The sequence below is a fragment of the Lissotriton vulgaris genome, unplaced genomic scaffold, assembly GCF_964263255.1.
Source record: "Lissotriton vulgaris unplaced genomic scaffold, aLisVul1.2 SCAFFOLD_241, whole genome shotgun sequence".
NCBI classification, from domain to species: domain Eukaryota; kingdom Metazoa; phylum Chordata; class Amphibia; order Caudata; family Salamandridae; genus Lissotriton; species Lissotriton vulgaris.
The window spans coordinates 2,192,918-2,217,016 of record NW_028252742.1 but is presented as its reverse complement, the minus strand read 5'-3'; the positions used below and the strand labels follow the sequence as shown (position 1 = coordinate 2,217,016).

The 24,099-nt window shown below is 43.1% G+C and overlaps 1 long non-coding RNA gene across 1 annotated transcript in view; it reads right to left on the bottom strand.

Moving 5' to 3' along the window:
- Positions 1-3,159: 3,159 nt before the first annotated feature.
- Positions 3,160-24,099, bottom strand: part of LOC147662043 (uncharacterized) — an 82,204-nt gene continuing 61,264 nt past the window's right edge. Inside the window, exons 2-3 of the long non-coding RNA XR_015305992.1 lie at positions 4,868-4,994; positions 3,160-3,749 (exon numbers count right to left, since the gene is read on the bottom strand). This is a non-coding gene — a long non-coding RNA (uncharacterized LOC147662043). The remainder of the gene's footprint in view (positions 3,750-4,867; positions 4,995-24,099) is intronic.

Here is a 24,099-nt window from a genome sequence, read left to right as displayed (position 1 = left end):
GGCTTTTGCTAATGCTAATTTCCTAAACACCAGCTTAATGGAGGTATACCCCCGAATCTCTTCTGACCATAACCCTATAATGCTGACATTTGATACTCCACACACACGCACAGGTCCTAGACAATTCTCTTTCCCTAGATATTTACCTTCAGATTCTGCCTACATCACACAGTTAAAAACCCACCTCATTGATTTTATAGAAATTAACCAGAACTCTGCCACATGTAACAAGGTCTGGGACGCTTGCAAGGCAAGCATCCGGGGATTCACGCAGGAATACGTGCTCAGACAAAATTTTGAGCGTCGTAAACTTAACAAATCTCTGATCTCTAGTATAGCTGCTCAGGAAGTACAGTTGTCTACAGTACTACGACTAAACCTACCAACGGTATTAGAAATAGGTCTCAAGTTAAGCCAATTAAAATCTGAAACCAAAGCAAAGTTTATTAAAAAAAACAGTTCTAACATACACAAATTTAAGATCGAACAATATGAGGGCGGGGATAAAATTGGCAAAATCTTGGCGTACAAAGTGGTAGAAGACAGAGCTTGTACTTTGATTGCTAACATCCGAGGTTCTGATAATAAATTATACGATCAACCTCACAACATATTGGAGCAATTTGTGGATTTTTATAGGACTTTATATACTCCGGAATCTACCCCGAACGAAACTACAATACAGAACTATATAGATGAGCTCCCATTAATTTTACTCGATACATTAGAAACAGACCTTTTGTCTGTAAACATTGCTGGGCAAGAACTACGCCAAGCTATTGCTGCCTTACCTGCAGGAAAGGCCGCAGGGGAAGATACTATTCCCCTAGAGATCTATAAAATCTGCTTAGAAGAACTAATACCTTTATTACTGCAGGTCATACAATCCATCAGGGTGACTGGAAGGGCCCCCAAATCATGGAACAGAGCTAAAGTAATATTTTTTCTTAAAAAGGGCAAACCAAAAGATGAGAGGGGGTCATAGAGACCCATCTCTCTGATCAACACTGATGCAAAAATATTTGCGAAAATCCTAGCTACCAGGCTGGCTCCTTTTATGCCCAAAATAGTCAATCCGCAGCAACATGGGTTTGTCGCTGGGAGAGACACTACCACTCATGTCAATATGGCCATAACAGCATTTGACGTGGCTGAGACTGAGTCCACCCCACTCGGCATGATATTGCTGGATGCCGAGAAGGCTTTTGACCGAGTCGGGTGGGACTATCTGTGGCGCGTCATGACCAAAATGGGATTTAATGGACATTTTCTAAAGTGGATACAGGCATTATATGATAACCCTACAGCCCATATCAGTTATGGGGGACAGACCTCCATAGATTTTTCGATATCCCAGGGAACTCGCCAAGGCTGCCCCCTATCACCTTTATTATTTGCCCTTTCACTAGAACCATTTTTACATTCTCTTCAGGCACAACCCAAAATTATTCCTTTTAAGTCTAACGAACAGGTATTGAAAATTACGGCATATGCCGACGACATCGCCATATATTCTTCTGACATTATTAAAACATTACAAGGGATTAACTCTGAGGCTTGTAAATTCGGCAAAGTATCCGGTTATAAACTAAACACAAATAAAACATGTGTTATAGCCAATCATACACCAGCGGTAAATGTTCCTGAGATCTGCAAGACTGCTACCTACTTGGGCGTCAAAATCACCTCTAAAATACGAGAAATAAATGATCTTAACTACAACAAATTAATTAAATCTACTACCGTTTTGTTAAAAAAGTGGCATAGATTACCTTTGAATCTAATCGGAAGAATCAACCTCATTAAAATGAAGATACTACCTAAATTTCTATACCTCTTTCGCTCCATCCCACTAGTACTAAACAATTCTTTTTTTAAGCAGCTTGACGGAATATTTAGCAGCTTCATATGGAGATATAAAAAAGCTAGAAGATCGCTGAAGCTCCTTAAAAACAGCACAGACAAGGGCGGTCTAAACTTTCCTGATGTTAAGTTGTACTTTTGGTCCTCATTTTTCAGGCGTCTCCGGTCTTTGTTAAAAAACGAAGATACTTTTTTTCGCATTCTTTTATGCTAAAATCTGAATCAAATATGTTTTACTGCGAGCTAACAACCCTAACTACTATAAGAGGGTGAAATTTAAGACCGCCAAAGATATTGTTAGGATATGGGGTAACATTTTGGCTTACTGTAAAACTTCTTTTTACCATCCGAAACTGCAGCTATGGGGCAACCTGGGTCTTCCGGGAATTTTCAATGATGGAACGGCCCTCAGATGGTCTGCCCATGGTAGTAACACTTTGGGAGAACTTTACGGCATACTAGGGTTTTTAGACTTCCATACTCTCCAAACTCTTTATAATATGACGGAAACAATGAGATTTAAATACTTACAAATACACAATTTTTTAATAAGAAAGAATCAATTACATAATATTCTAGATTGAGATATTTGGACCTGTATATATTCTACTAAAAATAAATCAGTGATAAGTGAGGCTTACAAATATCTTTGTGCTGTTAAAACTGATGACTGTCCAAAACTAGCTGAAAAATGGACTAGCAAAACCGGCCTAAATATAACTTCTAAACAAATTGCATGCTCTTTATCCAACATTAATAACGCAGTACGATCATCTAGCCTAAGACTACAACAGTTTCGTACAACATGCATGCTATATTACACACCGGAAAAGATCTCCAAGTGGTCCCCTAACAACATCCAAGGGGATCGTACTAAACGTCACCGTCCCAAATGCTTCGCTTACGCAGCAGATTTGGGACACATGTTGTTCTCTTGCCCAACCTTAAAGGATTTTTGGGGGGGGAAGTATTTAAAGCTTTGGAAATCAAAAAGATTTTCTTACCCGTCCTCACTGTATCGATTGTACTACTTGACATACATCTTGTTTCCCTCCGCCAGTCTGCTCTGATAACGATTCTTATATCTTGTGCTAAACTTATATTGGCTAGAGCCTGGATCTGCCCCAAATCTCCTAACATTTGGGAATGGTGGTCATTAGTTAATGAAATTCACTCCATGGAACTTGGGCTAGCTAAACTTAGAGGAGCTCGCTCACTAAAAAAAATTGAAAAATTTGGGGCAACTTTATTGAAGACCCTGTGTCTACTTAAAAAAAAAATGTTTTCCTTTTTTTTGTGTGTGTTGGACAGTAACTTATTTTGTTGGATAGATACTTTGTTGCTGTATACATTTACAATATTTTTGGTATTCCTGTTTTATGTATGAACAAAATGAATTACTCTGTAATGTGTTCCAAGTGGAAACTGAAACATGCTTCTGTTAGGGAGCGTTCTACATTTATTTTGCAAACAATTATGTTTTTTTTCATTATATGTACATTGATATGTCTTCCCTATCAGTCTGTTAATAAAATACTTTAAAAATAAAACAGATCACACATCGTGTTTTAAGCAATATTAATGGAATATATAATCTTATCAATTATGTAAAGTAGCATGCACATGTTAGTGGTGTCAGTGGCCGTGCGTATTCATGAAATATACATGGGTCTCAGGTGAGTGTTACATTTCCTCGTTTAACTAAGTAAATATTATTTCTCTAGGAAGTTGCTGTATCTGAACTTTTAAGTTTCATATTTCACCATTATTGTGTGACTCACTTGAGCAAGCACTGTCTTTTATCTTGATTACGTGGTAGTCCGTGGGGAACAAGTCTTCCTTCATTTTAGGTCTTAATGAAAAAATAAATGTGGCAATGCGAGGACCTGATATTGAGAGAAAAGAATAAACAATACATTAATCACTCAAAGCATAGTTTAACTAGTAATCAATCATTGCACAGTGTTACAACTGAACACAGTATTTGATGGAAGCGTGCAATTCCACCAACATCAGTTAGTCACCGACTAGAAACAACACAAAGAGTGCTAATGTCGAGAACTGAGTGTATTTAAAAGTAGGCCACTGAGAAGAGATAATAAGACAAGCTTGTGTGTGTACATTGGCTCAGAGAAGTAGAGTTTTGGACGTTGTGGGCTACAAGGTCCTATCCATAGTCAATGGCTCCAAAACCATTATTATGATTTTGACTGCTTGCTTGCCTATAATAAGATATTGACAAATGGAAAGTGAACAACATTCACAGCACTCTGTCGTGTTTACAAACATATCATAATCTCCAGTCACTGGCAGCAAGTGCAACGCTGGGTCTTTTTACTTCTGCGCAAATCTACGTAGCAAGACTCGTTTGAGTAAAAGCATGAAAAAAATCACCGTAAACAATGAAAAACACATTGGCTCTTTGTAAATTAGACAAGAATGTTCTTTAAAGAAAATAAATGACACCTGTTTGTATAGATTTGTTCAGTTTAGTAAAAAGGAAAGATATGCATATGTTGATTAGGTACTATTGTATAAGAAAGTTACTTTGTCAGTTTGCCTAATATGCCTAATATTGAAGTGCGCAATTTCCAGAATCAGAAAATGAATTGCTAATTTGGATGAACGTAAATAAATCTTCAAAAATGTAATGGGGCCTCTTCCAATATTATTTGCGCTCTGCAAATAAAAGCAGTTATGAGATTTTAAGAACCTTTAGAGAAAAAGCGTGAATGTGAATAAGGGCTCCACTACTTCTTCCTAGAATTGCACTGTTAATATTATGACAAGATGTGGCACTCCTAGGTAAGTACTAACTGGTGGTAGAATAAAGTGTCATTACTGGGCCCATTCCTTCCAGCCAATCACTGCCTGTAAGTGCCTCCCATTTGTATGACCTGGAATAATATTTTATAAATCAGACATGAAATTCAGCTTTTGAATGGGGACGACGCTTGGTATTCCATAAATGTAATCCACTAAAAACAATACAGTCCAACTTTACCTACAGAATTCCAGGCTTCCTGAATTTCTTTAATCAAATTCTCATAAAGGTCCTTCTGCCATTCATGCAACAACTTCCACTCCTCTTCTGAGAAATAGGCAACGACATCCTGGAATGTAACTGGAGCCTGAAAGCACAAATTTCACAAACTTCTTCAGTGCAGGGGAATTTAATCCTATTCACTTAATGTCAAACATGATATTTCTTCTTTACAGTCTTTTCAGAGTTAGTTCACTTAATATAGGGAAACTGAGGCTTGGGAAGAAAACTGGACATCACCACCTGTGGTTCTTATGGGAATTGGTTACATAAACTCCAGCTATAAGTTTTTTTTCCCAACCCTCAAAACAACCGGAGAATACATACAAATAGCATTAAACAGAGGCATACCTACTGGTGGTTTACGGAGCAGGTTACCTCCAACTATTAGATAGGGGGCCTGTTCTCTCCACAGGGATTCTATAGTGCCATTTCCCCCCTGAAAAGACAGTCTCTTTATGGCTTTGAATGTCAGGTTTTCAACACATCACTCTTTATTTACATCTGACAGTTCAATTGTTTCTTAATCTGGAATGGTTCCTCCACAAATGCAGGCCTGCCAACTCACATGGTGCCACCGTGCGCCACACGATTTCGGTTCCTTTCACACGCTCATCCGGTGAGGAGCCGAAATCACACAGTGGAAGGCAAGGCAAGCTGGAAACCACTGCAGAGAGTGGAGTTCCAGCTTGTCTTTTGAGGCTGCATGCAGGAGATGCCCACAGAGGGGGTTGGGGGGGGGGGGGGGGGGGGGCAAAAACACCCCAGTACATCACCAGTAGCCTCAACAACCCATTGATCTCGTTTTTTTCGTCGAGCCTAGGCAGTGCGCATGCACGATCTGCAAGCCCTGCTGTAATCACTATGCAGAGTTTAATCCCACCTGCTGCTTGCCATTGGTTAACTCCTGAGTTGCTCTTCTTTGCTGGCTCCTCATTGGTTGGCGTTTCTGATACAACACTTCCGTTTTTTGCTCAGGAACATCAGGAACACCAGACAACTACAGTATCTTGACGCTGTAGGTGTTTATTGTGTTCCTGTAGGGACTACTTGTTTTATTTCCTAAGTATAGCAAGCCTATGCACACGCTTAAGTTAATTACCAATTCTAGTAAGACGTTTGTTAAACTTCAATAGAAATTCACTGGACACATACATCACAAAATTGAGATTAATCCGTGTAGTTGTAAATTTCTTGCTTCTTTAATCCAAAAATTGCCCAGCCAACACGTGTTTCGTCATTAGGGATGTACCCTTCGACTTCAGGGCTGAAAAGATGTATAATGAAACATAATATATCATGGAATCCTGACATTTTTCAATACAATATGATGTGTAGACCACATGCCATACACCAAGTAGTGGAAACCCTGACTTTCAGTAAGTGCACACAAAATGTACATTACACCAGTAATTGGTGTGGTGGGATAACATAGTCCTATGTACAAGTAAACAAAATCTCAGTGGTACCTATAGAAAGTCCAGGGCTAACAATTTCTTAAAACCCTTAGTACATCGAGTGACAATAATTATTGTTGAATACAGTGAAATCGCTGGATAACACTTGTAAGAGACCATCGTGACCAAAGAGAAGACCTAGACGAGAAGAGGATCGCAATATACTCAATTTGGAGAGTAGACAGCAAAAGTTTGAGTGGGGTCTAATAATAGCCCCAGAATACAGTGGTTGAGAGTGAGGAGTGTATACCCTCACCATATATGTTTCATGCATAAAACTTGGTGATCATGGGATAGTGCGGCGGAGAGTACCCTACCTTTCAGGAAAGCGCAAACAGTAAAAAAAAAACAGGTAAATTAAATCATGTGTAAGTATCTGACCTCAAATGAGATGGTCCACAATATTAGTGAGAAGGTGTGAGAGAGTATCTCACCTCTCCGCCGGTTGTAATTCTGTCCCGGCTGGTGTAAAGATAATATGTAACCGACTATCACTAAGTCCCTATATTATTTACAGAGTGGTTCCTGTGTAAATAATGTAGACAGACACTATTATTTCAGGTGCTGTTGCACAATGACAGTCGCTATATAGTGAGTTCACAGCTCGAAAATAATGCCCCCAAATCTCACCTTCTTATGTAGTGAAGGATCGCAGTGTCCCGTAAAGTTTGTCCAAAATTTAGACTAATATCATGTCCTCAAACGGCACTCCAAATGAGAGTGCCTAAAGTTGCTCAAACAAACTCAGTGTAATAAGCAGGTAGTTATCGATGACCCATATAGTGCCCCCATACTCCTAGTCTACAGAATATTACCTCATAGCAAGTGCGCTGTCCTTGTCCGGAAGCAGTTACCCGGTGGCAGAACACCTCCATTTAGGCTGAAATGAGATGGAACCCTAGACCGCTAACACTGAAATTGCAATGCAGCCGTGTTAAAACCTGGAAGAGAACCGGGTCACGATCACGCTGCATCCTATTCGGTCATATACTCTTCAACATGCAACCGTGATTGCAAAGTATTTGAATGCAATATTAATTGTTTTGTGTTTGATGGCCAGTGGTAGGAACAAAAACAAGGGGTTGCAATGGGTTCTAAATTGTCCCCATCCGTTGCTAACCTCTTCATGGGGAGCTTGGAAGATGAATGGATAAGGAGCCAAAAAGGTAGTCCTTGGAATGAGCATATCATATACTGGGGGGGCGATACATCAACAATTGCTGACTACTATGGTCAGGCACTGAAAATAAATTGATAGAATTTTGTGAATACATGAATACAAACACACTAGACATCAAATTCAATTATCATTACATTAGGACACATCATTATCTTAGACATAAACTATATGTAAAGGATGGAAAACGCCATAGCAAGTTACATCGTAAACCTACAGCATGTAACGCTATTTTACAAGCTAACAGTGCACACCCACCTCATCAGATTCGGGCAATACCATATGGAGAATTTACTAGGGCAAGGAGGAACTGCAGTGAAGACAGTGAGTTCTACTCATGCCTGGGGGAAATGAAAACCAAGTTTAAGGCGAGAGGATACAATCCTCGGAACATAACAAAAGCAGAACAGAGAGTTTTGATGTTGTCAAGAAGAGAGACACAAGTGGATAAAAGAAAGGACACTACATTGAAACAGCCAGTGAGACTAGTCACCAATTACAATGGTCTGGCGAATATCCTAGTTAAAAGCTTAAACAAACATTGGAATATTCTGAAAGCTGATAAATCATTGGAAGAATTTACCAACAACAGACCCCAGATAATGTACAGAAAAGGCAGGACCCTGAGGACTATCCTTAGTCCAAGCGTCCCACATGACATGAAAAATTTGAACTGGCTCACTCAACACTTACTAGGTTTCCACAAATGTGGGTCCTGTGGGGTATGTAGATGGGCCTCAGATAATAGGAAGGTTGCTGGACAGGACAGACATGAATACACGATCAGACAGAACATAAACTGTAATTCTAAGTATGTGGTTTACATCATTGAGTGCACGTGTAAGAGATGTATGTAGGCAGCACTATCAGAATGTTGAAAGAGAGAATCAGAGAACATGCAAGGGTGCTGAAACAATGTGATGAAAAATATTCCATGGCAGTACATGCTATGGAAAGCACAGCACTGGGATCCCATAAACAATTATCCTTCTAAGGAATCGAATCAATTCCACAGAACCCAAGGGGGGGCAACAGGGACCTGAAACTCCGTGGCACTGAGGCAACATGGATTATGCGTTTCTGAACGGTGGAATGTGGCTTGAACGCAGACCACGAGATGCAGTATTTTCTTTGGGATTGATTTATCTCCACATCACCATTCAAATGAGATAATTTTGTTCAAACATGTTCATACGCCTGTATTAGACATAACTAGGACTCATGCCCGACCGAAGTGAGGTTTATGACAATAGACAACCAGATGATGACATACAGGATTTAGGATGTATATTACATGAATCATACAGAGGGAATGTTGCATAGATATACTTAGGATTGTTATGAAATAACCGTGTGATTATAATTGAGAAATGCATGTTCAATGTAGTGATGTCAAGTCAAATGCATGGCACACAAACTTTGCTTGTTAGATAACTGTCTTCTCTGTTGACATCTTCAACTAGTATGTTGTTGTTAATATAGAAATCTTCTTCTCTACCATTGTTCCTTATAATACGAGGAGGCTAGCCGGTGGTCATCATGTTTACTCACATGAATCAGTGCACTCCAGTATGTTTATGATATTAAAACATTAGGTTTACACTATTGACTCACTCGTCTATTAACTTCATGCAATCCATTTTAATCGTCCCTACTCTAGAGCATAACCACCTACTTGTACCCCGTATACTAACATCTGATAACATAGTAACATAATGAAGTGAATGTTGAAATATCCACAATGTATGTTTGCCGGACAGGCTCACTCGTCGTTTGATTTTAATGCACAATCACTTAGCACTGCTACCTACTCACACAATATATCTCAGTTTTTTGGGAACAGAAGAATGTAATGTTTGACTATCCGTGGGCTTTCAAATACTTTGCATTCACGGTTGCATGTTGAAGAGTATATGGCCGAAAAGGATGCAGCGCGATCACTACTGGGTTCTCTTCCGTATTTTTACACTGCTGCATTGCAATTTGAGTGTTAGCGGTCTAGCACTCCATTTCATTTCAGCCTAAACTGAGGTGTTCTGCCGCTGGATAACTGCTTCCAGGTCATACTGGAAACTCGGAGCGGGATTACCACAGGCAGCGCACTCGCTACAAGGTAATATTCTGTACACTCAAAGTACGGGGCACTACATGGGTCATCGAGAACTACCTGCTTACTTACACTGAGTTTGTTTGGACAACTTTAGGTACTCGCATTTAGAGTGCAGTTTGAGGACTTGATATTAGTCTACATTTTGGACAAACTTTACAGGACACTGTGATCCTTCACTACATAAGAAGGTGAGATTCTCGAGCTGTGAACACACTATATAGCGACTGTCATTGTGCAACAGCACTTGAAATAATAGTGTCTGTCTACCTTATTTACGCAGGAACCGCTCTTGAATTAATATAGGGACTTTGTGATAGTCGGTTACATATCTTATCTATACACCAGCCGGGACGAAATTACAACCGGCATAGAGGTGAGATACTCTCTCACACCTTCTCACTCATATTGTGGACCATCTAATTTGTGGTCAGATACTTACACATGATTTAATTTACCTGTTTCCTTAGGAGTTTTTTTTTCTGTTTGCGCTTGCCTGATTGCATGATCATCAAGTTGTATGCATGAATCACAAATGGTGAGGGTATACACCCCTCACTCTCAGCCACTGTATTCTGGGGCTCATATTAGACCCTACTCAAACTTTTGCGGTCTTCTCTCAAAATTGAGTATACTGCGATCCTCCTCTCCTCTAGGTCTTCACTTTTTTCACAGTCACAACGGTCTCTTACAAGTGTTATCCAGCAATGTTACTGTATTCAACAATAATTATTGTCACCCGATGTACTAAGGGTTTTAAGAAATTGTTAGCCCTGGACCTTCCATATGTACCACTGAGATCTTGTTTACTTCTACATAGGACTATGTTATCCCACCACACTAATTACTGGTGTAATGTAAATTTTGCGTGCACTTACTGAAAGTCAGGGTTTCCATTACTTGGTGTATGGTATGTGGTCAACATATCATATTGTATTGAAAAATGTCAGGATTTCATGATATATTATGTTCCATTGCACATATTTTCAGCCCTGAAGAAGTTGAAGGGTGCATCCCTTACGACAAAACACGTGTTGGCTGGGCAATTTTCAGCTTAAAGAGACAAGAAAATTACAACTACACAGATTAATCGCAATTTTGTGATATATGTGTCCATTGAATTTCTATTGAATTTTAGCAAACATCTTACTAGAATTTGTAATAACAACGAGTGTGTACATAGGCTTGCTATACTTATGTTTTGACCCCCGGGTCTACCATTGTTCTCCCTCACCTTTTTGCACTGCCTTACTCGCATAGATATCATTTACGCACACTCTACAGGCGCCATTTTTTCCCACACAAGTACCCCACTTTTATGGTTCCATTGTTTTATTTCCTGTTCTTGTTATTTGATCATCACGGCACCCGCTTCATGGGCCACCGCACACATAACTTTTATGTACATGGGTGCCGCACTTCATGTGTCAGCACGGCGCCCACTTTTATGTTTCTTGTTTTTTAATTGCTACCAAAGTTTACACTCCTTTCGTTTTTTGCAGTTGTAGCACGAACCCGACCATAAGGTATTGGAGCGCTTTACGTGAGCACCAGTTCTCCAGGTCCAAAGTGGCAGCTTGCCGCGCAACATTTTACAATGAGGACATTTGTATTATAATCAGAGCGAATTCTCTGTGCACTAATATGAAACGGTGTTTAATTTCAATTTGCAATTAGACCGGCACAGTTGGGAGCGCTACGGTATCTACACACACTAACGGAGGCACTGCTTTCCTGTTAATTTTTAGCAGTTGTAACGCAAACTCGACCGGAGGTATTGGAGCGCTTTACGGGAGCACCAGTTCTCCAGTTCCAAAGTGGCAGCTCACTGCGCTAACATTTGCCAACAAGGACTTCCGAAGGCATTAGGATTGCACCTCGGCTCACTTGCTGAAAACCATGACTTCAACAAATGACTCTTACCCTCTCTTTCCTCGATTTGTACCCCTGTGAAATAGATCCCCCAAAAAAAGAACCACTTTGGCTGCAAATGCTGTCTTTTTCGGACATCTTTCTATTCCAAAGTGCAGAAAAAAAGGTTCAAAAGACTAAAAGTGACCACATTTGTTTTATTCACAACCAAACACATTAGCTGCACTTTACATTTTTGCCTTTGAAGCGCTACTTTTGTTTTCTCTTTTTTCTTTGAACAACAGTGTTCACTTCTCCTTCTCTGCCGCTTCCCCCTCTCTCTTTTTTCCTCTTTCTGTTCTCCCCTCTCTTTCTGCCTTACTCCTCCTCGCATGCTGAACCCTATGTCTCTTACACTCTATTCCTTTACTGTTGTTCCACTGTGAAATGGATCCAAAACACAAAATAAACACTTTGGCTGCAAATGTCATCTTTTTCAGACACTTTTCTATTCAAAAGTGCAGGCTCAGGATGGAAAAAAAAGATTCAAGATACGAAAAATAAAAAATAAACACTAAATAAAGCACGACAGAGTAGTCGCAAAGTGGCCAGATCGGCTTTATTCACAACCACACACATTAGTGCCACTTTACAGAGTTTGCCAGAGTAGCTCTACTTTCGTTTTTTGGTCTTGAACAATAATATTTTCCTGGGAGAAGAAGCGCACCATTCCTGGCGGTACTGCAAAAATTGGTTGATGCGTAAAGTGGAAAACGTTTAATGTGATCCTTTTCAGTGGTTTTCCTTATTTTAGTTTATAAAATGTGTATCACTGCTCTTTGTTTAGTGATGTGGTCTTTTTTAACCATACTGCTTACGTTTTGTAAGGATATAAGCAATGGACATTAAAATAGGTAGTCATGTTCTTAACTTTTCAGGCAAACTTTTCAGGCACAAACACTCAATGGCTTCTGAATAATAACTGTAAAAGCATTAAGGTACCTATGTTGTTCCTGCTTACATTTCACATGCTTTACTTAATCTTGCATTCCCTATGGGTCTTGCTATTTCCAAAATGTTATTTTTTTTTAGTCAGCTTATTACTCTTGTCTCCCTGTAGTGATGCTTGTATTACTTAGATTTGGTTAGGTAATGTTAGAATGCTTATATGTCACTTTTGGAATGTATGTATGTCATGTTGTGCTGTACTTAGAGTGCTAGTCAGTCCAGAGTTCTTCTTAAAGCTGGCAGCACCTTATTACCTGTACTACTTATCTTATTGAATAAATGAATATTTAACTATTCCTGTGTACCGGAGTCACTACAGATTTGGCGACGAGGGAAACTGCTAATCTTCTGAAGATCCTGCTTATTTTTTTATTTATTGCAGACTCGATTTTCCTCGATCAAGCTTTAAAGAAAACTCGCTTTTGGAAAAATTAATCTTTCCTGTGTATGAACTCGCTTCAGAACAATTGCGGTGAGAATCTGTTTATTTTTTTCTTTAATACCCAGCTTTGATACATCTTCCTACCAGCGTCCTTTGAATCGTGCCGTTTAACAAACTGCTGCGGCATCCTCGCTACTCAACCAGCGATTTCAAACGACGCAGCATTGTCTTCCGAACCTTTGTTTGTTGCCGCAAGCCACGGCTATCTTTGCATTGCGTCATCCTCACCGCATAGTGCATTGTGGGTACGACCTCACGTAAGGTCACGCCGGCGGCCATCATAGATTGGTTTTCTTTCCAATTTCTTCGTAACTTCACCGCAATTACATCGTTGATCGAGCTGAAGATCTGGAACATTTATTCTTAAAAGTAACAAAGATTTCAGGTCTGGTAATCCTAGAAAAGAAACTTTTGATACAAGGAAAGGTTCTGATCTTGTGTGTTATAGGTGTCAATCAATCAATCAGGAGTTTGTTAAAGCGCGACTACTCACCCGTAAGGGTCTCAAGGCGCTAGGGGTGGGGGGGGGGGGGGTGCAGGTTCCATTCCATCAAGGAGGGGGTCTGTCGAAGAGCCAGGTTTTGGGGTTTCTTGCGAAGATGGGGAGCGATGTTGTCTGTCTGAGGTGGAGCGGAAGGGCGTTCCATGCTTTGGCCGCGAGGAAGGAGAAGGAGCGGCCTCCCGATCTGGTCTTTCTGGTGCGGGGGACCACGGCGTAGGAAAGCTGGGCTGATCGTAGGGTCCTTTGGGGTGCGTGGAATTTGAGTCGGCTGTTCAGGTATGCTGGTCCGGTGCCGTGGAGGGCCTTGTGTGCGTGGGTGAGCATCTTAAAGGTGATTCTCGCCTCGACGGGGAGGCAGTGGAGTGTGCGCAGGTGCTGGGAGATGTGGCAGTGTTTTGGCAGGTTGAGGACCAGTCTTGCGGCGGCTTTCTGGAGGTTCTGGTAGTCACTCTCACCTTGCTCATTATCCTAAATGTCCAGCTAAGACCACTAAATGCTTAAATTGTGGGGTCATGGGACATTTTGCTAAGGTTTGTAAAAAGAAAATGTTTAAGAATTCCAAAGGCAACATTGCTTGTATTCAAGAGGCTGGACAGGAGTTTACCTCATCCTCTGATGAGGAAGTGTTACTGGTACAAAACGTAGTTAAAAAGAAAGTAGTGTTGAATATTTCTGATATTGATTCTAGTAAACCCTTCTGCCAAGTTTCATTAGGTGGAATCCTTACACAGCTTGCTGCAGATTCAGGATCACCCTATACTATTCTGAATAAGCACGTTTGGGATCAGAAATTTGTGAACCAAATTGGAAATTGGTTGGAACCTTCTGATAACTCACCTGTTAGTTACACTGACAACACTATTGAGATTTTAGGGTTCAGACTTTTGATTTTTAAATTTAAAGGGAGGCATGCTACTTGTAAACTGTATGTCTCTAAGGATGGCCCTTCTGTTTTGGGTTGGAGGGATCAAAAAAGTTTACACATAATTTTAGATCCTAACAGTAAGGAACAGGTTTTGGTTTCTTGCACAAGTGAAGACACTAAAAAATGGGTTATTGATGTTTATCCCTCTGTATTTACTGGCACTATTGGCAAACTGAAGGGTTTCACACATCAAATCAGATTAAAAGACAATGCAGTCCCGAAAATCCATAAAGCTAGGAACATTCCTGTCATCATTAAAGATGAGGTTAAATCTGAATTAGATAAATTGTTAAATTCTAACATTATTGAGACAGTTGAAGCGGCTGAATGGATTTCTCCATTGGTCGTCGCACGCAAGGCCAATGGAAAGGCCCGTTTGTGTGTGGATTTGAGATATTTGAACAGTCAAATTTTGGTTGATCAATATCCACTCCCACGCATTGATGAAATGTTGTCTCTAACTAAAGATGCTAAGGTATTTTCCACTTTAGACCTATCTGCAGCCTATCATCAGGTAGTCCTTGATCCTGAGAGTAGACATCTAACATCTTTTGCCACTCCATTTTGCTGCTTTAGATTTAAAAGAATGCCATTTGGCTTGGCTTCTGCCGCGGCAGTATTTCAAAGGTTAATGGCCAATCTTTTTGGGAACATCAAAGGTGTGATCTTCTTCCAGGATGATATTTTGATCATGGGGAAGGATAAAGATCACCATGACAACCTCCTGAGAAAGGTTTTAAAAATTTTAGCGGATAATGGTTTAGTTGGGGAACTCAGCAAGTGTAAATTTTCAGAGAGGTCTGTTACGTACCTCGGTCATGAAATCTGTGATGGGGGTATAAAACCAAAAGCAAAGTTAGTTGAAGCCATTGTAAACTCACCTGAACCTAAGTCTAAGGATGAGCTTAGATCATTTCTTGGGTTGGCTGAGTTTTACTCAAAGTTTGTTAATCAGTTTTCACAGAAAACTTTTCACATGCGCGTTCTTATGAAGAACAAATCACCTTTTGTATGGGATGAAAAATGTAGAGCTGCATTTAAGGAAATTAAATATGCCATAGTTAATGCACCTATGCTACAAGGTTTTGATCCTTCTGCTAAAACATATTTGACCACTGACGCCAGCGGAGTTGGTTTAGGCAGTGTTCTGTCACAGGTTACTGAACAAGGCGATGAAGTCGTCATAGCTTTCGCTTCTCGTTCTTTATCGCCTTGTGAGGAAAAATACTCTGTGATTGAGCGTGAGACTCTTGCTGTGGTATGGTCAATGGAACATTTTCGCAAATTTATTTGGGGTAAACAATTCATCTTGCGTTCTGACCACAAACCCTTGACTAAGCTTCTCACTACGGAGGGTTTGTGCAGGGCATCAGCCAGGATTGCTAGATTGTCTATGAGACTTCAGGATTTTATGTATACCATACAATATGTGCCTGGGGCAAGGAATGTGGTGGCTGATTTCTTAAGTAGGTTACCTTTACCTATGAAAGAAATTGATTTGAACTCATGGAATGATTGTTGTGTTGCTGGAGTTTTTTCTGATCCTCAAGGTCTGTCGAAGGAAGAATGGGACTCTGAATATGTCAAAGATGTAACACTTGAAGCAATCAAGACGAAAATCAACCAAGGTTGGTTTGTTCAAGCTAAATCTGATATTCAATTTAAGCCATTCTGGGAGGTCAAGGATGAACTCAGTGTTGATGGTGATTTCTTATGTCGTGGTGACAAACTTGTGCCACCGTTAGTTGTACGCCGGAAGATCATATCCATAGGGCATGAGGGACATCCTGGTATATCCAGAACTAAAAGGATTATAAAAGCTTTGTACTGGTGGCCTGGTATTGATATGGAAATTGAAAGGTCAGTTCGGGATTGTGTTCAATGTCAGAAGACACTTAATCCTCCAATGTCATCTCTTAATTGTCCCAAATTGCCATGGGAGGAATTAGCATTAGACATTATGGGGCCAATTGTGTGGCAAGATGACTATCAAATTTGTTTTGGTCTTAGTTGACTTATTTTCTAGATGGATCGAATTGAAAGTTGTTGATAAAGTAAACACTGACACTTTCATAGCATTTTTGGATGAGTGTTTTATCAGGGAAGGTTTACCTGCTTTTATTCTAACTGACAACGGTGTTCAGTTCAAGTCTAATACTATGAAAGTCTTTATGGAATCTGCAGGCATAAAGCAAAGATTTTCTGCTGTTTATCATCCTCAAGGTAATTCTGTTGTCGAGAGGGTTAATCGAGTCATTAAAGGAACTTTGCAACTTGCCAACAAGAACAGAAAGAATTGGTACATTGAACTTGATAAAATGTTATGGTCATATAGAATCACAGTTCATGAGACTTGTGGTGAAAGTCCTTTTGGATTGATGAGAGGCAGGGTTCCTTATTCCAAGTTGAATCCTGTGTGGATGGGCAGGAGTAAGGAATACATTTGGAGTGCTGACAAGGTCAGTGATAACATTTGCAAATCCCAGGACAAGAGCAAACTGTATTATGATAGAAAACATGGCACCAGGGATACTCATGTTGGTGTTGGTCAAGTAGTTAGAGTTAAGTTTTCCCAGAAAACTGGTAAATTGCAGCCTTGTTTTTCAGATCCCAAAACCATTACTAAAGTAATGCGTAACACTGTTATGTTAGATGATGGTTCCATTCATCATATGAGTAAGATTGCTTTTGCCAGGGGATCTGATTCTTTTAAAAATAAGAAGCGGGATGTGGGCGATGGTGGTGAGTTTTGGTGGTTGACTCCAGTTGGAGTCTCAGACTCTAGTATAGATTCTCTTGACAAAGATCTTTCCCAGAACAGTGCTGTTATTCAACCTTTGACTCCTGTGGTTGATTCTGAGATTTTTGTTGAAGAGTCTGACTCTTTACCTTCATCATCCCTTTCTTCCATTCCACCCATTTCTTTAAATCTTAGTACTGATTCTCCTCAGATTTCCTGTAATGCTAATCCTTCTACTGATAAGGGATTGCAATCTCAGGTCTCCACCAGAAGTGGGAGGAAAGTTGTGACTCCTAAATTTTTGAATGATTATGTTTGTAAATAATTATTTCCTTTATATGTATTGTTTTTTTATATTTTAAGGAGGGGGATGTGTAGTGATGCTTGTATTACTTAGATTTGGTTAGGTAATGTTAGAATGCTTATATGTCACTTTTGGAATATATGTATGTCATGTTGTGCTGTACTTAGAGTGTTAGTCAGTCCAGAGTTCTTCTTCAAGCTGGCAGCACCTTATTACCTGTACTACTTATCTTATTGAATAAATGAATATTTAACTATTCCTGTGTACCGGAGTCACTACACTCCCCCTCTCTCATAACCTAGTTCCCATTTTTTTCTTAGCTCTCCAGCATCACGAGGTCATATGAATGACAATAGCGCAACACAAATATCATCACTCCACTGCATACAAAAAAAAGTAAAAAAGATTGTCATTTTCAATGCCAAGAGCTCTAACTTTAACAAATGCGAAACCGATTACATTACAAATGCTTGTTTATACATCCACTCCACTCCAAAGCAAAACACATAGGTAAAAGACGTTATCATTTACAACGCCAATAGCTCTAACTCTCGCAAATGCCAAACCTATTGCATTGCAAATGCTTGTTTTAGCGGAAGGCGAATGTCGATGCGGGCAGAGGGCAGGGGCAGAAGGCTTTCTCGGGAAGCTCTTGCCACGAAGCCTCGCCCTCTCCAAGGGCATGCCCCCTTGTTAGACCTGACATCATTGGCTTGAGTCTCTCCTCCATTTTTTTCTGTTTGCCTCCACTGTTTTACGATGTTTTTGCTGGTATATGCTTTGGGTGCCGTGCCACTGCTGATCAGTGCCACAGCGCAAGTGCTCCCTATGTTAAATTGATGTATCTATTGTATCCATGTTTGGCCTATTTGGTTTACTGTCAGTCCCTAGTCTAGTGCACCAGGAGTGCCGGGCGTGTAAATACAAATGCCGCTCGTGGGCTTGCAGCACGTGTTGTGCCACCCACAGGAGCGGCCTCGTAAAAGAATGTCTACGGGTCGGTCATTGCGAGACCCACGTGCAGCCTAGTGCTGTCACGCAGGCTGCGCAAGTATACCTACTTGCCAGCCCCTCAAACCTTCCCTTGACTTCATGTTAGTCACCCCTACAGTAGGCCCACGGGCAGGGTGCATTGTAAGTATAAGGTAGGACACGCCTGACCAAGTTGGCATGTCCTGATAGTGAATTACAGCCATCTTCGTTCTTCACTATTGCAAGGTAGCCTGCTCTCCATTAGTTAGAATGGGCCGCCGGGATTATTAATGCTATGATCCTAGCTGGCTCGGGGAGCATGGTGCACTGTCGAGTTTGGTATCCCTGAACTCGGGGTTTAATTACGCATCCGTTGGTGTGGATGGTTTTTTGACTCTGGGTTTGAAAATAGCACTTTTAGGAAGTGTCTATTTTCTTGTCTAACCATTTCTGGTTTCTGCTGGTCTTGCGTGTGTGTGACAGGAGCTGGGTGGCTCCACAGGTCTGGATGAGTCAGTGTGGGATGAGTGGGACATTTGCGTTGAGAGTAGGGCGAGAGTAGTTGCTGATCGCCTGCCCTGCCTGATACAATGCTGGCTCCACCCCCTGCCAAGCGGCTGATGGCTCTGTGCCTGCCATGGACGATCCTAGCCCCACCTCCTGCCAGGAGGCCGATAGCTCTGCTCCTGCCAGTGTCAATGCTGGCTCCACCTCCTGCTGGGCGTCTGAGGACCCAGCCCTGCTCAGTGAATAGGCCAGGTGCTACTGCCTGGCTCCACCCACAACAGACCCAGGATGTTGGGAAATTCCCCTGCATGGACAAAGGGATCAAAGCCGAAAAGGGGTATAAGAGAAGGACCCCTGAACCAAGAATTTAGATCACTTCTGACAAGGAACCCTGTAACCAAGGACAAGAGGCCTGCTGATCTGAGGACTTGCCTACCCCTTCTGCCAGTGTGCTGTTTGCTGGGGGGAATCCTGCAGTGCTTCTTTATTTTTGCCGAGGAAACAGTAGAGAGCAACTGTGTGTGTACTCTCACGCTTGCTAAGAAAATCTCCAAGGACTGGAAGAGTGCCAGTCTCCTGCTGAAGTCACAGGGCTAAAGGACTTCATCTGCTTAAAGTGCTATTTGCTGGAACCTGTGAATCCAGCACCTCTGAAAGAGCCAGCAACCTCGACGCCGACGGACGTCGCCGAATCCAGCTCGACATCGTGGGTAACGGCCCCAGTGTCCCGCTTCCTCGACGACCGGCCGCCAGGCCCGACCGACGCCAGCAGCAACGCCAGTGAGTGGGAGTACGGCTCCAGCTCCAAGGGACCTCGTGTCTGCACCGCTGCTGATCGCATCGCCCTCGTGCCCTCTCGACGCCGTGAGCGCTGCTCACTCTGTGCAACCGCATCATCGACAACGACGCCTGCTGAGGCCTGATCGACACCGAAGACGCGACGCCGGATTGCTCGACGCCGCTGATCATCGTGTGCTTCATTCTCCAAAGGTACTGTGTTGTTGGGGGACCGTGTGACTCCGGGCTCGACGTAGTGCTCCTCGCGGTCGACGTCGAACCTTTGGATTAACTTTGCCTCGACGTCGTGTAGCCCCCGTGTCGGTTACCCTGTTGCTAAGAACTGTGTTTCCAAGAAGAAGATTTGCTTTGATACTAAAGACTTTTGTGCTAAAGAAGAAACTACTTTTGAACTATCCTTTTTCCCTTCCCAGAGTATTTATTAAGATTGTGTACATTTTTTGTCGTTATTTGGTCTTGTGCTAAGCCTTATATAAAAATACTTATTTTTATAATACTACTGTGTCGTGTCCATTTGTAGTGTATTCACTTTACTACTGTATGTGGTCATAAATGCTTAACACACAGCCTCTGAGATAAGCCTGTCTGCTCTGCCAAGCTACCAAGGGGATGAGCAGGGGTTATCGAAGGGTGTGATCCCCTTGCCCTGACTAGAAAAGGTGTGTCCCTATTTGTCAGAAGTGTATACCTCTGCCAACTAGAGACAGCCGGTTCTAACATTGGATGCAGCGGTGAGGATTTGAACCTTGCATTTATGACCCATGTGCAGTGATTAGTGTGCGCTACATAGTGAAAGCAGACCATAGCGCAGTCACAATCTAATTGGGAAGGATCCTATTTTTGGTTCTCCACTTTTCTGAAACCTGATTTTTTGAACACTGCCAGTTTTGACCATGAGTGACAACGGAGTCACTACCCCTGTTGTTGAGGAGGAATTCGACAGAGCGAAGATAAATGACTACGGCTTGAAGAAACTGAAATCCTTCTGCAAGCAGTTTAAAGTTCCCACCAAAGGCCTCTCGTTGAAGGAGGAATATCTCAAAGCTCTGGAGGCCTGGTTGGAATCCAGAAATCCCACTGATCCGGTGGTGGTACCGCCAGTGGAAGGGGATGAGGAGGCGCCAGCGAATGGGCCCGAGTCCTCTCCCGGAAGCAGTGTTTCCTCCAAAGGTCTTTCCCCTGAAGAACGAGAAGAAAGGGCGAAGGAGCGTGCATACAACATGGAAATGGCAAGGCTAAAGATAAATGGGCAGCTCGAGTTAGAAAATGCAAGAGGTAGAAGAGAAGCTGATTTGGAGACCAAAAGGTTAGATTTTGAAAGAGAGAAGTTAGCTTTGGAGCGTGATACCAAGTTGAGGGAGTTGGATATCCAAGCTAAGAAATTAGAATTGAATCCCTCTGGTGGCAGCATCCCATCTGGGCCTGCAGAAAGTAAGTTTTACTTTCCCAAAGATGTGATAAAAGATTATCATAGGAACGAAGATATTGGTCAGTTGTTTAAAGCATATGAGTTAGCATTGTTGGCCCACCAGGTCCCTGAGAAGAATTGGGGAGCGGGGTTGTGGGGTCGCTTTGTGAATGAGGGCAGAGATATCCTGTTAGACATGCCTGCTGAGGATAGGATGTTGTATACTCATATGAAAGATGCTTTACTGTTGCGGTATGGCCTAACCCCCGAGAAGTACAGACAAGCTTTTAGAGAATGTAAGAAGTTGCCTGGTACGACGTGGGTTGAATATGTGTCTTATTTTTGCAGAGCCATGGATGGTTGGGTAAAGGGCAGCAAAGTGGAAAGTTATGAAGCTCTTTATGATTTGTTTGCTTGGGAGCACTTGTCTAATAACTGTTTTCCAGAGCTGCGCCAGCACCTGATTGATAGCAAGATATCTAACCCTAGAAAACTTGCTGAGGAGGCGGACCGCTGGGTCAGTACCAGGGTCCACAAGGGTCCAGTGGGAGACTCAGCCAAAGGTGGGCAGGGTCCCCGGCAGAAGAGTGGGGGGGACAAGGGTAAACAGAAGGAGTCTCAGAAAGGGCCCCAAAGTAATCCCCAAGGGAACCAAGGGAAAGGTTGCCAGCCTCCCCCTGAGAAGAAGCCAGGGGCCCGACGGGTAAACCTGTTCATAGGGGCCCCCTAACCTGCTACGGTTGTGGGCAGGTGGGACACCGGTTTTATGACCCCCAGTGTCCCAAAAAGGATTCGAATGCACCGCCGCGTGCACCCCCCGTCAGTTGGCGAGTGTAGCCTTGGGAGGGGAGGAGATGGTTGTCCATGGTGGGAGGGGTCCCGCAGAGATGTCCCTGGTCTCGCTAGGAGACATGCAAATGGTCCCTCCACCCCCTCTGCCTAGTAACACTAGTAAATATAGGCAGTGGGTGACCATTAATGGGCATAGAGTGGAAGCTCTCAGAGACACCGGAGCGAGTGTGACAGCTGTCAAGTGTCACTTGGTGTCCAGAGAGCAGGTGGTTCCCCACGCATTCTACCCTGTGATAGCTGCTGACAACTCCCAGAAAGAGTGTGAGGTAGCTCAGGTTTCCTTTGAATGGGGGGGGAGTTTCAGGTACTCTTCAGGTTGCTGTGAGGCCCGCCATGCCTGTCGATTGTCTCCTGGGCAATGATTTAGAAGACTCCCCTTGGACTAAGGTGGAGAGGGAGGCGCACTTGAAAATGCTGGGTGTGCCCGAGTGGGTGTGTGCAACCACTCGATCGATGACAGCGAGTAAGGGTGTTGTTGGGGTCCCGGAGCCTGAAAGTACGGCCCAGGACCCAGCTGTGAAGAGAAGAGGCAGGAGGCGCGGGAAACCGGCCCCCGTAGTTCCCGTGGTCCAGGAGGAGGTAGACCCTGAGGGGGATGCCCTGGAGCCCACAGGGGAACAAATTGCCGAACTGGGAGATCTGCCCGAGCTGACCCATTGGCAGCAGGATGGTGGTCCCTCCAGGGAGGAATTCTGTGCCGAACAGAAGGTGTGCCCTTCTCTTGTGGGCATGAGGCAGCAGGCTTCAGCACAATCCTCAGGTGATCAGTCAGGGTCAGATTTTGTGTACTGGGAGAACGACCTCCTGTATAGCGAGCCTAAGGCTGCTGAGCCTGGGTCAGCCCGTGTGCTGGTGGTACCCCAGCGCTTCAGAGCCTTCCTACTGGGTTTGGCTCATGACGTTCCGCTAGCTGGACATCTGGGGGACAAGACCTATGACTGGCTTGTCACCCATTTTTATTGGCCTAAGATGCGAAGGGATGTAGACATCCATTGCAAGACTTGTCACACTTGCCAGGCAAGTGGGAAAAGCGGAAGGAAGCAGAAGGCTCCCCTCCAACCTTTTCCAGTGGTCAGCACCCCCTTTGACCGGGTGGGTATTGACATTGTTGGGCCCCTGGACCCCAAGACAGCCCTGGACAACAGGTTCATCCTGGTCTTGTTGGACCATGCCACACGGTACCCGGAAGCCATCCCTCTCCGAACAGTGACGGCCCCCGTGGTGGGACGGGCACTGATGGGTGTTTTCTCCCGGATGGGGTTCCCCAGAGAGGTGGTGTCAGACCGAGGCACCAACTTCATTTCAAACTATATGAAGTCTCTGTGAAAGGAGTGTGGGGTAACCTAAACGTTCACCACTCCTTACCACCCTCAAGGAAATGGGCTGGTTGAGAGATTCAACCGGACCCTGAAAGGCATGATCATGGGTCTTGAAGAACCAATGAGGCAGAAATGGGACGTCCTCTTGCCATGCCTGTTGTTTGCTTACTGTGAGGTGCCGCAGAAGTCTCTAGGGTTCAGCCCCTTTGAGCTTTTGTACGGTCACCCGGTAAGAGGGCCTTTGAGTCTGGTCAAGGAAGGCTGGGAGCAATCTCCCAGGAAACCTGCCCAGGATGTATACAGTTACATGCTGGCCTTTCGGAACCAGACTCGGCGCTTCAGAGAACTTGCTCAGGCAAATCTGGAGGCCAGCCAGGAGGAGATGAAGCGTTGGTACGACCGGAATGCCACTCTGGTAGAGCTTCAGCCTGGTCAAGAAGTGTGGGTCATGTCCCCTGTGGAACCTTGTGCGCTCAAGGACAGGTGGACTGGACCGTTTAAGGTTGTGGAGAAGAAGAGCGATGTCACCTACTTGGTGGACTTGAAATCTCCCAGGAACCCCTTGCGGGTCCTGCATGTCAACCGTTTGAAGCCCCACTTAGAGAGGTCCGAAGTGGGCATGCTCCTAGCTACAGATGCTGGAACGGAGGAGGAAAGTGAGCCTCTTCCTGACCTCCTTTGTGCTAAAGAGCAAGACGGGTCAGTGGATGGTGACACACTGACCCTTGAGCAGAAACAGGATTGTCGCCACCTGTTGGGACAATTCCCGGATCTGTTTTCCTTGGTTCCGGGTGTCACTCATTGGTGTGTCCATGACGTTGACA